Genomic DNA, 14,592 nt, shown 5'->3' with positions numbered 1-14,592 from the left:
AAATATTATTATAGTTAATGCCATGATGTGACTATTTTAATTAATTATTACATATTAATGCTATATTGATGATATGAAAGTGAAACGTTTTGGGGTTATGTAAGTAGATGTAGAGAATATCTTATTAGATCTTCATTTCTACAATTTACTAAGTGGCGGCTATTATATATTAAACTGAAAAACTTGCGTAAGATAATAATATTGTTATTAAAAATCAAATATTTTTATAGTTACTAATCAAGTGGGGTTGGGTCTTTTTCATATAGGTACATAATGGCGGTGTGGTGTAGATACTTAATAATATAATATATGCGTCATTCTCTTAAATATGGGCTCGAGAGAGCGCAAAAATTACAGTTCGTAAGGAAAGACCAAAAAGGATTATTTACTGATAAAATAAGAGGCCTACAAAATGTTGTAGTCTCCCGATTATTTCAGCAAGATCTCTTAGCAGGATAAAATTATTTTACCCTCTACATTTCAAGCTCTACATGCAGCAGCTATGCCAAATGCTATGTCTATTGTTCAAACGCATAGCAAACCTGACATTTTTTTTTTAACTTTCACCTACAATCCACAATGACCTGAAAGAGCTATTGCTTTACTCCCACATGAAAAACCCACTGATCGTCCTGACATTGTTATTTGCGTTTTCGCGTTGAAACTCAAAAACTGCAGGTGGATAGGTTCAAGAAAAAGTATTTGGCATAAAAAAACATTCAGAGGGAGTACGTTTCATTATTACGGGAGCAAATAACTTTCAAAATGTCTGGTATTCTTCATTGAAAATAAATCTGAAAAATATTTATTTGAACGTCTAATGGACTTAGCTTGCAGCATTTGCTGCACAAGCCACTAGTAGTGATATATTTATAACTTCAGTAATATTATACATCCTATCTTTATGACCTAACATTTCTATTTATAAAGTTTGTTATGTTCCTTTTTCTATTAAAAGCTTCCTTTGCCATTGCTATTCTCCTTTATAAGAAGGAAAAGCAATACAGAAAATTGATTAGAATAAGACAGTCACTTGTCGTATGCTAGATTACAACTAGCACAAGCCGAATATGAAATAATAATAATAAAAAACATTTTAGATACACCAATATCCAATTTTATGTATTTTTAAACACCCAAATTAGTTAATGACCTAAAATATGTGTATCCTCTTTTGGTAAAAGTTTACGACATTCACAAAAATGTCGTAATAAAATACTTCACCACACTATTGTGGTAAAGTGAAGCATACGTTATAGTAATATACGTTACAAGAGCGGTATGTTGACGTTTTCTTGTTCGAGGAAAAGATTGAAAAAGCGAAACGTAGTTGAGCTTTTTTAATTTCCGAGAACATGAAAACAAACATACCGCTCGTGTATCGTACATTATTTTATGCGAAGATCGTTTATTGCATACCTGAAAGACGAATTTCTAATTAGTTGCAATGAAATCTCCATGTTGGTTTCTGTTTAATGACGGCAACTTCGGAAAACCAAAATATCTTTCTTCAACATTGTTGCTATAAAATGTTTTCTGTGTTTACTATACTCCAGAGGCCGTGATATACGTCTGTCTTTTTTTCCCCCCAGTCTATAAATGCGAACTTAAAACAAACGGTAAGATTATGTAATGATTTATTTTTCATTTTAATATTTTAACAATATTATTTATATAAAATATTGCAGTAATAACATCCGCATCTGGAATCGTGTTGATTTTTTCACGGCTTCCTTAATGTTACTTGTATCAGGAATCGTGGAGTAGTAGACTTTCCTTAATTTTTGCAAATATTTAAAAACAATAATTAACATTGCAATTTAGGTGAAATTGCAGTGGTAAGTTTCCAATTTATAATTATTACTATGTTAAACGTCTCTAAAAATAATATGTTAAAAGCCTAAAGCAGTAAAATGAATGTCGCGCTTAAGCAGTAAGAAGAGGGAAATTGTTATGTGTGTTACGTTGGGAATACTGAATGTGGTATTTCACACTTACCGCTTATTGGTTCTGTGCGGAAAACAAGCAAATACGCACGATCTCGCACAAAAATAGATAAAAGTAATGTATTCGTTATATACATTAACTACAAATTATTTACAATTTGCTACAATGTCGATATTAGAGACACTTTCTTCATCTGTATGACTCATTTTTACAATGATGCAAAAATTATGACAGAAAAAATTTGTCTCATATAATTTGTTTATATGTTTAGTTACCGTAACTAATGTGGATTCAGTTGTTTAAAAAATAGCGTTGTAAACAAAATACTGTCGCCTTAGTTTGTCAAACATATTAAAACGCAGAAATTTTAGATTAAATAGTGGAAATTGAAATAATAGTGAAATAGTGAAATTTCAATAACAGTGAAGTTTGAAAGCGGAAGAAACTTTGTACAGTCTGCGTACCGTAACATCATATATTTATATATTATTTTAATGTACCGAAGTACATATGATATTTCCATGCAGATATTCTGCGTCATCATAGGATGAAAGAGTAATGGAACGGAGAAAAATTCTCTCGGATCCCGGCCAACTAGTCACTCATATCGAGTGCACCTCAGCACATGTGTGGACTTCGGTCCTGCGTTCATAGACATCTATGACGTAGTGCAGAGGGCGGCCACTAGAGGGAACCCAAGAGTTGGAGCTTAATCTGAGACGATTCTAACCGGCGTCGGAGTTGTATCCGATGTGGCTTAGTGGATAAAGCATCAGCACGTAGAGCTGAAAACCCGGGTTCAAATCCCGGCGCCGGAGAGAATTTTTCTCTGTTCCATTACTCTTTCATCCTAGCATTTATTTAGTACACTAGATGGATTATTAAATGATAAAGGCACTCTTCTCATCTCGTGTTGTATCACGACATGTTACAATAGTGTTACACCTGAGAAAAAAGAAAGGAAGAAATTTACATTATGTTATTGGCGTCATAATAGTACATTATGCAACGAGCCTATAATGGTAGTAATTAAGACGCAAGTATGATTGTTTATGAAACGAGCGCAAGCAAGTTTCATAATTTTCATACGAGCGTCTTAATTACCATTATAGCCAAGTTTCGTACGACTTTTTATGCTCGACCATATTTCTAACTTGAAAGTATTCGAAATTATGGTTATCTGCGAACTGACCTGAATTGTGAGATGTGCGCAGACGCGAAAGTATTGATTTTTTCCGAGGCCGAATTTCATTGACCTTGGCACATAATAAGATGAACATTAGTTTTGATATAACCTGAAAATTGATTTAGAATTGAAAAACGAGATGACAAATTGAATTTATTTGAATATTATTTACAATTAACGCTAATTATTATAGTAACAGAACATAACCTTCTGCGACAGTATTGGATTTCCAGCCTCCGTGACTTTTCGCTAATTCTCTTTCGATTGCATATCCGAGAATAATCGATACTTGCGGTTTTATAACGGTACAAAGCTGATTTGTCATTGGCTGAACACCTGTAAGCTGAGTTGTCATTGGCTGAACACCTGTACTTTAATGAGTAGGTGTACTTTAATGACATGCATTAAAGAACTGCTACCAGGTGTATAATTACTACATTTCGGCATGGTCGAGCATAAAAATACAATTCATACTACTTATTAAATATATTATTCCCTTAAGAATATACGACGTGTTTTACCTACATTATATTTACATGTAATTAGTGAATGTGAAATTTCTGCTCATTTTCGTTTCTTAAGTTTATTAAAGATGCGAAGTACGTGGGAAAATTTTCCGCCTATTGCTTAGCATGAACATTGAATATTATGTACTCCAAAGTGCTGCATTGGAGTTAAATCGCTCGCTTGAACTCAGTCGAGTGTCGCACGCTCGAGTGAGATAAGATCGGTCGTGATACGTTCGTAATAAATAGAAGCACAGTGCAAGGTCATCTCACCGACATGTCTTATCTTGTATGGAAGGCAACAGATAAGATACACATATGTTTTGCTCACACGGTAAAAATAAGGCTTTATTTTCTGCGTTTATGACAAACGTTTAATGGAACGTACCAAAACAGTAACATGAAGTTATAAATAAAATAGTATGAAAAACTTCGATATACAGTTATTATTGCTAATTAATAATTATTCAATATTTGATTTACCACATATATAATATGATAGATCCATACATAGTGTTCCGCCTATATACTGCGACAATGTAGAAATGTTTTACAAAATATTATTATATATAATTTGAACTGGTAATGGAAATTACGGGAAAACGGCTGAACGGATTTTAATAAATGGCCCCTCATTTTGAAGCTTGGAACCCAAAGTTTTTCGGAAAAATAGTAGTTTTCAGTGAAATGTCAATTTTCCTACATAATTTTCCTATTTTCCAAAATCCATCTGTCGTCAGTTTTGAGAACTAGCTAATTGCATTCAGGAGAAGCGAAGCGAGCATCAAGTCGGCCATGTTGCATTTCAGAATAAAACAAAACACACACTACAGTAAACAATATTAGACGAAGGCCATGATGTGCAAGAATGTTGACATATTTTTAGAGCTCAAATTAAATTGGTTATTAAAAACTTAACTTACTAAAAATAATTTACAGGTTCGATTCTGTGGTGTGTAATTTTCTGGGTACAGCTGTGTATTGGATATTAAAAACTACAAAACTTGAGGTGGTTTGATGACATTATTACTATTAGAAATGAAATATTATTGTAGTTAATGCCGTGATGTGACTATTTTTCATTAATTATACATATTAATGCTATATTGATGATTTGAAAGTGAAACGTTTTGGGGTTATATACGTAGATGTAGAGAATAACTTAAATTAGATTTTGATTTCTATATTTTACTGAGTGGCGCCTATATACTGTATATAGTATATGTTACTGAAAGCTATAAAACTTACGTAAGATAATAATATTATTAAAAATCAAATATTTTTGTAGTTATTAATCAAGTGGGGTTGGGTCTTTTTCATATATTTAATGGCGGTGTGGTGTAGATATTTATATGCGTGGTTCTCTTCAGTATTGTCTCGAGAGAGGGCATCTTTCATTATTATGAAAGCAAATAACTTTCAGAATGTCTGGTATTCTTCATTGAAAATAAATATGAAAAATGTTTATTTGAACGTCTAATGAACTTAGTTTGCAGCATTTACTGCACAAGCCACTAGTATTATTATATAGCAGTAGATTAATAACAATATTAGTACAGAGATAACGTCACAGAAAATATAATAAAACGAATAATCATGCTGCACAACTGTTACAGACGCAAAGATTGATACACTAATTATTACAATTATTATTATTATTATTATTATTATTATTATTATTATTATTATTATTATTATTATTATTATTATTATTAGAAAACTTGATACAGTTCTTGCATTATCGTGATTGTGTTCTCCGTTAATAATAAATACATTTATATCCAATAACATCTGTTAGATGTGACAAAAACAAAATCACTCCTGTGGGGGGAGGGGGAACATGTACCTACAACATTTATATTACATTTTAAAGCAAGTTTTGTAGATGTACTATGGAGAGGTTAGTTAAACACTGGGAAGTTTTGAAATGATAAACATCTATGATGTTACTACACAGTTCATCACTGTAACAAGAACGAATGTCTAACGCTCGGCTTATACCGTTCGAGGGTTTATATCGCTTGCGACAATTTTACCCATCATGCATGTGCGCTACCTATCGGATTATGCTATGAACTACTTGGCGCTCGAGCGAAAACGTCAGATGCAGACCTCTAAATATGTACTATAGCCACAAACTCATAGACGTATTATTCATGGTGCAAGGTAATTCATAGCGTCTCTTCAATGTCTCTCTTCACTTTAATGTTCCTACAACAAAAACTCATCATCATTTCATACTTCTTTGCAAATGTGCCGTTCAGAGCAGAAGTGGTGTAAGTCAAAATTGGGTAATGAGGTTTAAAGTAAAAAATCTGTAAAATACAGCGCAAAGTAGCAATTAATATGTCCTTCGTGCTATCCACTGGCTACTAATAGCTTAAATAAATTCAATATTAATTGCTACTTTGCGCTGTATTTTACAGAATGTTTACTTTAACCCATTTTTGACTTACACCACTTCTGCTCTCAACACCTCAAATATTATACTATACAGCTGGTTTCGAAGATCGAAAATTTTAAGTGTATTTTTTTATGTTATTTTGATTGCAAGTGAAAACTGGTAATACGTTTCAGGATACAATTCTGTATAAAGTAAAGTAACATATTTCCATAATTAAAACCAAGGATACAGAGTTGTGTACTTTTCTATTAATATTTGTCATTGTATTTTAAAAAATAAATATTAAATTAGTTCCTAATGATTATATTTCGTGACGAGAATATTGTACGAAATGGAAATATAAAAATTGGAAATTTATCTTTTGAAGAGATGCAGAAGTTCAAATATCTTGGAGCAACAGTAACAAATATAAATGATACTCGGGAGGAAATTAAACACAGAATAAATATGGGAAATGCCTGTTATTATTCGGTTGAGAAACTTTTATCATCTAGTCTGCTGTCAAAAAATCTGAAAGTTAGAATTTATAAAACAGTTATATTACCGGTTGTTCTTTATGGTTGTGAAACTTGGACTCTCACTTTAAGAGAGGAACAGAGATTAAGGGTGTTTGAGAATAAGGTCCTTAGGAAAACATTTGGGGCTAAGAGGGATTAAGTTACAGGAGAATGGAGAAAGTTACACAACACAGAACTGTACGCATTGTATTCTTCACCTGACATAATTAGGAACATTAAATCCAGACATTTGAGATGGGCAGGGCATGTAGCACGTATGAGCGAATCCAGAAATGCATATAGAGTGTTAGTTGGGAGGCCGGAGGGAAAAGGACCTTTGGGGAGGCCGAGACATAGATGGGAAGATAATATTAAAATGGATTTGAGGGAGGTGGGATATGATGGTAGAGAATGGATTAATCTTGCTCAGGATAGGGGCCAATGGCGGACTTATGTGTGGGCGGCAATGAACCTCCGGGTTCCTTAAAAGCCAGTAAGTAAGTAAGTAAGAAAGTAAGTAAGTAAGTAAGTAAGTAAATAAGTAAGTATATTTCTATTACAAAAAAGAGTAATTAGAATAATAGTAGGTGCCAAATCTAGGGAATCGTGTAGGACCTTTTTAAAAAACTACAAATAATGCCCATGGCTTGTCAGTATATTTCTTCATTAATATCTTCCTTGTATGTAATCGTGAAAACTTTGTAACTAATTCAACAGTTCATAGCATAAATACACGTCAAAAAATGACTTTCATACTCCATCGGCAAGTCTATCGTGCTATCAAAAAGGATTGCGTTATATGGCAGTAAAAATTTTTAATACCCTCCCTATCGATATAAAAAATGAAACTCAAAACATAAGATTATTTAGGGCCAAATTAAAGAAGTACCTAATTTCTCACGCCTTCTATTCTGTAGGTGAATTCATGACATTCAATAACACTTCATGAAATTGATACTAAAACTTTGTGTTGTACTAGTAGACTATATTGTAAATCTCGTCTGTATATATTTCATCTAGACTGTGACTATAAATTAAGACTTTATAATAGTATTACGTTTTTTGTTCCACATTCTAGCTGTAAAGCAATGTATGAATACCATGGAATGTTAATAAATACAATACAATACAATACAATACAATCATTACACCCCCGTCCTGACTTGAACTGCACCACGCATTTTATTCATTCATTTTCCCTAAAGCATCGTTTCTCAAACTATGGTCCGCGGACCACCTGTAGTCCTTGAGGTCTGCCCTTGTGGTCCTTCAAAAAATGCAGAAGAAAAAATAAAATTCAAACGAATTGCGTATCACACTATAGCTGAAAATCTCAGAGTTTGGAAATAACACATGGAAATCGCTTTTTCACTTTTTCTCCCAGTACTGACATTTTATTAAATTTATTAGACCTACCCTATCCGTCTACCGACTTCCCAATCTACTCTCGACAACAAAAGAGAGATTTAAAGCACTATGAATGTGGTATTTCCCTGCATATCTGGCGCCGCGCCTGTAACTCAGCCAGGAACCACCCAAATTCATAACAGAAGACCGAACCTTTTGATGTATTGATGACTTTCTTAATAGTTTTGCCGACACCCAGTCTGCACATTGAAATGGTCACGTACTGTATCGTACACCAATATTACAACTCTGAGGTCACACTTTGAAACTTATTTTCCAAGTAAACATGACGAATTTTCATGGTTTCGTGATCACTTTCATTGCGATGTTGAAACTAACAAACTTTCATTGAGGGAAAGAGAACAGTTAATTGAACTCTCGAATGAGACCGGACTTAAAATGAAATTCCAAGCGGAAGGTTTGGTTAATTTCTGGACCTCATCACAAGTGAAAAGAAAATATAGTGAACTGTACAATGGTGCTTTACAGATTACAATTCAGTTTGCTTCTACGAATCTGTGTGAGAAAGGTTTCATTCTTTCATTCATTTATTTTATTCCATAAATCTTACATAAGCAATGAAGCTTTAAGATGTGGAACAAGTCAAAATTTTACAATACTACAATTACAATTTTTACAAATTTTTATAGTTTTACAATTTACTAATTTTCTACAATTTTTACAATTTTGTGCAATATTTTGGCGAGATGTAGTGAGATGAGGTGAGGTCCGAGGATTCGCCAAAATATTACCCGGCATTTGCCATTTGGTTGGGGAAAACCTCGGGAAAACCCAACCAGGTAATCAAATCAAAGGGGTTGATGCCAAGGACTCGCCATAGACCATCCGGCTGCAGTCCCACGGCTGTGGAAAACCTCGGAAGAAACCAAAGACCAAAGGGGGATCCAACCCAAGCCCGAACGCAGCTCCGGATCACTAACTATAAGAAAAAAAAAATTCAGAAATCGACTTGATGTATGTGAGGATCTCCGACTTAAACTTAGCAGCATATATCCAAATATAGAATAACTGTGCAAGAATCGGCAGGCTCATCCATCTCATTAATGTGAGAACCAACATTTATTTATTTCTTTTTGAGTTAATAAGTTAAAGATTATCCAAACTCTAATAGCCTTGAATTATTAAAGAAACAAAAATTGTTAAAGAAACAAAATTAATTTTCTTCTATTAACATTGGCTTAATTAGTTAATACTAATATAAAATTAATTTAATTAAATTAATTTTAATTAATTAATTCTATTTAAAAATATGAGTATACTGGTATTAAAATATACTACAAAATGATAAATCTGCTTTCGAAGGGAAGAAGAGTAGACTAAGGTGGTCCGCGGAATTGTTCCGACTTAAAAAAGTGGTCCCCACTTCAAAAAAGTTTGAGAAACGCTGCCCTAAAGCAATAACATACATTTGTGGTTATGGGCATAATCAGATGTAGCGGTTAGAACTTGTAATTTGGCGTGAGTTCCTATCCTTTTTAGCAATTGAAGAGCATGATCCCAAAATGCGTTCAGTCCATTTTTATGAAACGACTGGACTGGTTTTTTTATCCACCAGTCTACGGACTGAGCGAGTTTTCAAATGACATGCCTAATAAGACAAATTTTTAGACAAGGATTGGCGTTGGTTTGCAAGAAAACAAGCATAAAATATGTTAGAAGTCACAAACATGATAATATACAGAGTGGGAGAGGTATACCTGCAAATATTTTTAGAGCTAATCGGAGATAGTGTACTAACCACATTATGTAACAAATTTCTCAATCTTCGAAGTTCTATTTTTAGTCATGAAAAAATAAAATGTTTTTAGGTTATCATTGTACACAAGTCTTACCTGATATTTCCCTTATGGTTGGGAAAACCTTGGGAAAAAAACAACTAGGTATTGAATAGAAAAGACGGTAATTTTTTTACATATTTTTTAGCACTGCATGGAACACGGCGAGGTCAAAATTACTTAATTCTGAAAAAGATCCGAAATATTGTTTCATTACATCAAAACTTCATTTTAAGTATACATTTTCTTCTTTTTGATATTTTATTTCAGGATAAAAATAAAAATGTATTTGTAATTGACGGCCGTTTTCACAAAACTCGTTATCTACAAAATCCTGTTTTTTTTTTTCAAGAGAGCTCTTTTCTAAAATATACAACTGTAGATACCGAGTTTTGAAAAATCTCTTTTATTTCAAGATCAAATTACTGATATACTTACCAAGTTTAGCTTAATTCTGATAGCACCATTGGAGTCTCCTGACCCAAAAACATAAGGATACGCTAAAACTTCAAAATCGGAAAAAAAAAAAAAATGTAGATAACGAGTTTTGTGAAAACGCCCCTCAATTGTCATTGCAACGTTGATACATAAAAACACAGCCTTCTCGAACGCATCCATGCATCCGATGGCTGCTTATACTGCCTACTCATTCAGTAGTTAAACATGTAACATAAATAGAAAAAAATTGTCTCAATTAAGAGCAGAACTGGAAATTCTGAACTGCTGACGCATGCGCAGATGGTTTAATCTGAAGTTACGGTTAAAGTGATTAGGAAGGTGATAGTGATATATTTTAATGACGAATTAAGTTAGGAAGATGAATATAATTTTAATATGAGAAGAAACTCCGAAGGCCGTGAAAGAATAATTCAAGAAACGTTCTAACAATGTAAAATCCCGAACTAGTTCTGACATCGTACACAACTGGCGCATACGTCGAAAGAAGTTCGGAACGTGTTCTAAATTGCTTGCTGGAACAAACCTTTTAACTAAAAATAACAAAACAATAACAATAAGAAATGAAATTTTGCTTTCAACTTTTTAATTAACAAATTACCATCGCTTGAGTGAAATACAAAAGATTCAATAAAACATCATGAAATATTTTTAAATTAAAATGATGATGTAACGTAACTAGGCATTTGAGTGGCACAAAACACCAGCGAATGCTGACTAAATATGTTTGTAATTGGTTATTTTACGACGCTTAATCAGGCTGCTGTGGTTATATAGCTTCTGAATGCGATGAAGGCGATAATGCCAGTGAAATGAGTCCAGGGTCCGGCGCCGAAAGTTACCCAGTATTTGCTATTAATGGGTTGAGGGACCGCAGAAGCCTCAACCAGGTAACTTGTCCCAACCAGGATTTTAACCTGGCCCGCTAGTTTCACGGTCAGGCATACTAACCGTTACTCCACAGCGATGGACGCGGCTAAACATGTTGGACGATATCAGATGTTCAGTATTGGTACCCCTTTTGTTTACTTTCCAAATTCGCCGTGAAACGATTAATAATACACTGTGATTATAAAAGTGTTTATGCTCGACCATGCCGAAATGTAGTAATTATACACCTGGTAGCAGTCCTTTAATGCAGTCATTAAAGTACACCTACTCATTAAAGTACAGGTGTTCAGCCAATGACAAGTCAGCTTTGTACCGTTATAAAACCGCAAGTATCGATTATTCTCGGATATGCAATCGAAAGAGAATTAGCGAAAAGTCACGGAGGCTGGAAATCCAATACTGTCGCAGAAGGTTATGTTCTGTTACTATAATAATTAGCGTTAATTGTAAATAATATTCAAATAAATTCAATTTGTCATCTCGTTTTTCAATGTCGAATTCAATAATCAAGGTTATATCAAGCTTAACGGGATTACATCAAGGCCAATGACATTATTGTTCCTCGGAAAAAATCAATACTTTCGCGTCTAGAACAAGGTCACTTCCGATCTTGTCAGATACAAATAAAATGTACATATACATCTGAATACTGTAATTTCAAGTTAGAAATATGGTCGAGCATAAAAAGTCGTATGAAACTCGCCTATAATGGTAATTAAGAAGCCCGTATGAAAATTATGAAACTCGCTTGCGCTCGTTTCATAAACATCTATACTCGCTTCTTAATTACTATCATTATAGGCTCGTTGCATAATGTACTATTTTCTAATGGATGTCAATATAGCTTGAATAGAGAAATCTTTGTGTAAATAAACCCATCATTATTCTGCGGGTATAAATAAATCTTGCCTTATTGCCATAATCTGTAGGGAAAAGGTGCATAATTCCGTGATAGCCCTAATCCCGTGATATAATTTCAATTGACTGCCATGCAGTTGTGGTCTCTGACTTTTAAGTTTTTGAAATACATACCTAACAGATACCAGGAGATGTCTTCTTTTCAATTCTATTAACTACCCGCCTTTTGAACATAAGTAGTGGACCGCAGAAGCTTTTGTTCAGTGAAAGGTGGTTGACCAGTAAGTTTTTCTTTCTCTTGCGACCGCTCCTGAAGAAACATTTTATATTTGAGATAAAAATTAATATAGCATTATGAAATGATATATTACTGTAGATTATAGTCAACTGATTATTTAAACATTGTGAGACAATAACAATGCCACAGGAGTTTTCCCTTTTTCGGATTTATTTTCGTATTTCTTCTTCCTGGCTCACTCGACCAGTGATGCCAACGCTAAATTGTGAAAATTAATATCTATGAAAGAAAATAGATCGTGGAAATAATAATAGAAATAAGTTATAGAAGACATCGATAAATTATAATTATAATAAAATAATAGGGCATATTATATTTAACTTAATTACTCCTGTTGTTAGGAATACAAATAATGAAAAATAATTGTGTTATAATTCAATTCATTCAAATTTAATTCTGTATTGAATTTAACTTTCAGTTTATTTTGTTTATAATACATTGATATGTAATATGTATTCCTGTAGTTAACACAAGTATTTTCTATGAAATTTGTCACTTAGGCCCTTTTTCTATGTTGTAATTTCTTGCTTAATCCATATGAAAACAATATACCATGACTTTAATGTGTTTTTCCAAATACACGTTTGTTTTCTGAGCAGTTAATGAGGATTATTTTAGTATCACGGAATTAGGAAACCACTATCACGGAATTTGGATCCCTGTCACGGATTTAGGAGCCACTTTATAGCAATGAAGAATCATATATTATATACCAAACTTGTGAAACTGTTGACACTGAATGTTGTAAAAACTGTAGCTAAAAGTTCAAATAACATCATTTCGATGTTATTTGAAAATTGTTAGTACAAGTGTGGCATAAATTAATATAGACTTTATTAAATATGTCACGGAATTAGGCAACCTTACCCTATAATATACAGAATTAGAATTAAGATTTCTGATGAGAGCGGGATACGATTCTAGATTGAGAATACCATATATGAAATTATTATTATTATTATTATTATTATTATTATTATTATTATTACTACTCCTATTATTATTATTATTATTATTATTATTATTATTAATGAATTAATTTGTATTATTATCTTTGTATCATCTGCGTCACGGATATTCTATTATTATTATTATTATTATTATTATTATTATTATTATTATTATTATTATTATTATTGTTGTTATTATTATTACTACTCCTATTATTATTATTATTATTATTATTCCTATTATTATTATTATTATTATTATTTTTTTTTTTTTATTATCTTCATATATTACTTAATCATTTGTGTTTGTATGCCATTTAGTAGGACTTTGCTAATCAACATTTTATGTCTTGTCACCCATATGTATTCTCCAAATAGTATATTAACTGAATAATATATCTCAAGTAAATTAATCGTCCAATTTGTCTCGGGCATTTTAGATCTTATAAATTGTGTGTGTGTGTGTGTGTGTGTGTGTGTGTGTGTGTGTGTGTGTGTATTCCCCTTATGTTATGTAACTGATTTTGATTATGTGTAATTTTCTACTTTATTTTTATATATTACGTAACTGATCTTGACCATTTGTAATTTTATATTATGTAACTGATCTTGTCTATTGTAATTTCCTACTATATGTTATGTAATTTCTAAGTTATTTTCTTTTGTGTTGTTTTGTAATCAAATTTTGTATCTCATGTATTTGTATTATTGAAACCTGGTTGAGTGGAAGAGAAGGCCTCATGGCATTAACTCTGCCAGGCAAAATAAACCTACTACTACTATCATTATTATTATTATTATTATTATTATTATTATTAATCTCCATTAAGTGTTAGGCCTACGTATGAATGTGTAGAAATGTTATCCAATCACCTGTTTCATGTCCTTTTAGCTATTTATTAAACTCGATTCGTGAATTTCAAACTTGGGACAAATAAGTACGTAAAATCATGTTGAGTAGGCCTTAAAACTAATGAAAACTGTTCATTGTTGATTAATTTTAGTGTTTTGTTTAATTTCATGGCCTACTATACATGACAGTAGAATTATATGGATCAGATCAGTCGCGTAACTGTGAGAAAGACAATAGACTGTTTTCGTGATAGACTGGGACATTGTTTGGCTGTGAATGGTTCTCATTTTAGCATCCGTTGTAAAGTTTGATTAATGATAGTCTTTTGTTTACTTTCATGGCCTACTCGACATGATTTTACATATTTATTTGCCTCAAGACTGAAGTCCACGATACAAGTTTAATAGTTACAACACATGAAACTGGGAAATAGGTAAAATTTCTACATATTCATACGTAAAATTTAACGGAGATACGGAATATGTAAATTTTAATATAGGATGTTATTAAAAAAATAAAGTTTACTGTCACATCCTGTACGTC

The sequence above is a fragment of the Periplaneta americana genome, chromosome 2, assembly GCF_040183065.1.
Source record: "Periplaneta americana isolate PAMFEO1 chromosome 2, P.americana_PAMFEO1_priV1, whole genome shotgun sequence".
NCBI lineage: Eukaryota > Metazoa > Arthropoda > Insecta > Blattodea > Blattidae > Periplaneta > Periplaneta americana.
Note: the sequence above shows the minus strand (reverse complement) of the source record.